The 3,414-nt window shown below is 43.6% G+C and overlaps 1 pseudogene; it reads left to right on the top strand.

The window, feature by feature from the left end:
• Positions 1-303: 303 nt before the first annotated feature.
• Positions 304-3,414, top strand: part of LOC132231871 (pre-B-cell leukemia transcription factor 2-like) — a 6,475-nt pseudogene continuing 3,364 nt past the window's right edge.

Raw genomic sequence — 3,414 nt, 5'->3', positions numbered from 1 at the left:
ATATTGTCCTTTTAGATTCTTGTGCCCACGGCACACATTGCTGCCCAGTCTCTCTTTTATGGTAAGTTGTGATTGGCCTGAGAATGATTCTCATCCAGTGCTTTAGAGGTGGTCACTACCAATGTGGCTCTCTTCAGGTTTGGAAGTGCCTAGGTGTCAAAAAATAGTTTATGTTGAACTTAACATTCATCTCTCCTGCCTCTGTGGTGGTGGCCATTATTTGCAATTTAGATGTCTCTGGAAATTTCTTGAGAGTCTTTATTAAGATGTGGTGGAGGTATTTTTTTGCACAATGGCCAAACAATGGACTACTTTCAGGTACTGATGGATTTATAGCTAAAATGGTGTCCGGGAGATTACAAATGGCAGTGGAATAAGTGGAAGCTCACAGACACGCTCCCAGGACCAAACTGGAATTATAACTAAAATACAGAAGAATGACCCTGAAAAATCAACTGAGGACTAGCTGGAGAGAACCATGATAACCAAGAACAGAAACTGAAGACCGCATAAAGACTGGTAGGAAGGGCAGAGGCGCGAAAGGGCTGGCCAGGCTCCCATAGACAGCAGCTGAGGTCCTGGAGGAATATCTCAGCTGTGGGAGGTTCCCACTGAGAATTCTAGGGTTTAATCCCCAAGCTAGGCCCCCAAGAAGAGAGCACAAAAACTGAGAAAGGTACCCACATAATATCTGGTTGTGAAAAGTAGCAGTGTTGCTGTCTGCCAGGGAGAGGTGGATGGAAATGCAGGCATCTTCTTAAAGGGCCAAATGCACAAAATTCCCTGCAGAACCACTCACCTTAGGCTCTGGCAGAGGGAAGGCAGAGTGGACTGGAGCTGTAGAAACATAAGCCAGGGTTGGGGGATCCGAGGATAGAGCTTGGAAGGCAGACACGCTGGTTTCCTGTGCTGAGTCATTCCTTCACACTGTGGAGGTCATCTTTCTCAGCCAATCCTGTGCTATCCTGAAGTTTTTGCCTGGGGAGAAGACAGTTGACCCACCCTATTGGAAAATCTCCTGCCCTACCCTGTAGAGTTTCTGAGGCCCAATAAGAGACTGAAAATTACAATTAGCCTTCAGGCAGAAGCAGTTGTCCCATCCTATTGGGAAACCTCTCAACCAACCTATGGAAAATTGCTTGAGGACACTTCAGACTGAACCCAATCAGTCTGCAGGCAGAGGTGGTTCCTTGGAGGCTTTGAGTCTTTGCCTGATCTAATTAGTCAGCAACAGCAGTTTGGGTCCCCACCACAGACACCATCCCAAGACTGCTCAGTGAGGCAAAAGCCAGCAGCACTCCAAGCACCTGCAGCTGACACCTGCAGGTCCATAGAGGAAGGAAGTACAGGTCAGAACAGGGTCAGTCAAGGTGTGAGACTCAAGGCAGACCAAGCCTCTGGGCTAAGGAGTCCCTGAACACGAGATAGATGCCACAATGACATCAGGGTTGAACCTCACTGGCAGCAAGTCAGAGGGGAGACCCCTCCCATAAATGGGATATCAGCAATCAAGTCCTAATTACAATAGGAGAATCCAAACAATGCACACAAGGGACACTCCTAGAGCATCCAGCTCAGGTGAACAAAAAGACTACAGTGGGGCCTTGACTTACGAGTTTAATTTGTTCTGAGACCAAGCTTGTTAAGGAGCTCATTAAGGAGCTCGTTAACTCAAATTACTCTATCAACTCAATGCAAAAAATCAGCCGAGAGACAGCTGGTATCTCAAAAAACTCATTAGTCGGGACACTTGTAAGTCAAGGCCCCACTGTACACCACTGGACCCCTCAAGACACCTACATAAAGCCATCCCACAAAGACTGGGAGGCATAGCAGTTCTATCTAATATGTAGAAGCAAATATAAAGCGACAGCTAAAATGTGGAGATAAAGAAACAACCTCCAAATGAGAGAAAAGAAGGAATCTCCAGAAAAAGAACTAAATGAGATGGAGGCAAGCAACCTATCAGAAATAGAGTTTAAAGCAATGGCTATACAGATGCTTAAGGAACTTAATGCAAATTATAACTGCACAAGAAGGGCAATAGAAGCCATAAACAAGAGTGAGACAGACATGAAGCATGATATATCTGACATGAATGATATATCTGACACTAGAAGGGACTGAAAGTAGATTGATTGGATGAAATAGAGGACTGAATCATGATTTGGAAGACAGGGTAGAAATAAATACTCAATTAGACCAGCAAATAGAAAAAAGAATTGAAAAGCAAGAAGATAGCTTAAGGGAGCTCTGGGACAACATGAAATGTAACAACATCTGAATTACAGGAATGCCAGAAGGGGCAGAGGATTAGCAAGGAACAGAGAATTTGTTTAAAGAAATAATGACAGAAAACTTACACAATCTGGTGAAGGAAAACACCACACAAGTTCAGGAGGCACAGAGAGTATCATTCAGGATGAACCCAAAGAGACTCACACCTAGACACATCATAATTAAAATGGCAAATGTTAAAGACAAAGAACGAACCTTAAAGGCAGAGAGAGAGAGAGATACAAAGGAGTTCCCATTAGAATGTCAACTGGCTTCTCAAGAGAAACACTTGATGTCAGAAGGAAGTGGCATGAAGTACTCAAAGTAATAAAAAGCAAGGGCCTAAATCCAAGACCACTGCATCCAGTGAGGCTGTCATTTAAAATTGAAAGTGAAATAAAAAGCTTTCCAGACAAAAAGAGGTTAAAGGAGTACATTACCACCAAACCAGCAATGCAAGAAGTGTTAAAGGGACTGCTTTAAGAAGAGGAAAATTGCTGGAGACCAATTCCAGCATGATGGCAGGGCTGCATCTGGGAATGGCTGAAGGCATTTCCCCAAACCTGAATAGGATACATTAAATTGATTTCTTGGCTGCCAGACAGCTAAAAGGCATCTTAATCTACATGTTATTGCCTCCTACTGGCCAAACACCTCGACAGCCATAGGTTAATTCCCCCATTCTGACAATGCTTGTGTATACCCTTTGAAGTGCATATCTCTGCCTCACCTCAGGACAAATTGTGTTAATTAAAAGCATGGGGTCCTGGGACGAGGAGACCTTAGACCTAAGACCTAAGACCTTAGAACTTAGCTCCTTTAGCTAAGCTCCTCTGACCCCCAAATGCCTTTCAAAATTATGTTTCGTCTCTGACAGGTGTGAGATGGTACCACATTGCCATTTTGATTTGCATCTCTCAGATGATTACTCTGGACTTCTATTTAATCTACGCACAGCCTTCTCCAGATTGCTGAACCCTTCTAGATGCTGGGACAAGAACCCCGGCAGGAAATGAGAGAGGATCATAAGCATAAAGAATATAAAAATGGAAATAAGTAAATACCCATCAATAATAACCTTAAATGTAAATGGACTAAATGCTCCAATCAAAAGATATAGGGTGACTGCATGGATAA

Source organism: Myotis daubentonii, chromosome 3, assembly GCF_963259705.1.
Source record: "Myotis daubentonii chromosome 3, mMyoDau2.1, whole genome shotgun sequence".
NCBI lineage: Eukaryota > Metazoa > Chordata > Mammalia > Chiroptera > Vespertilionidae > Myotis > Myotis daubentonii.
Note: the sequence above shows the minus strand (reverse complement) of the source record. Positions and strands in the feature narration are given on the sequence as shown.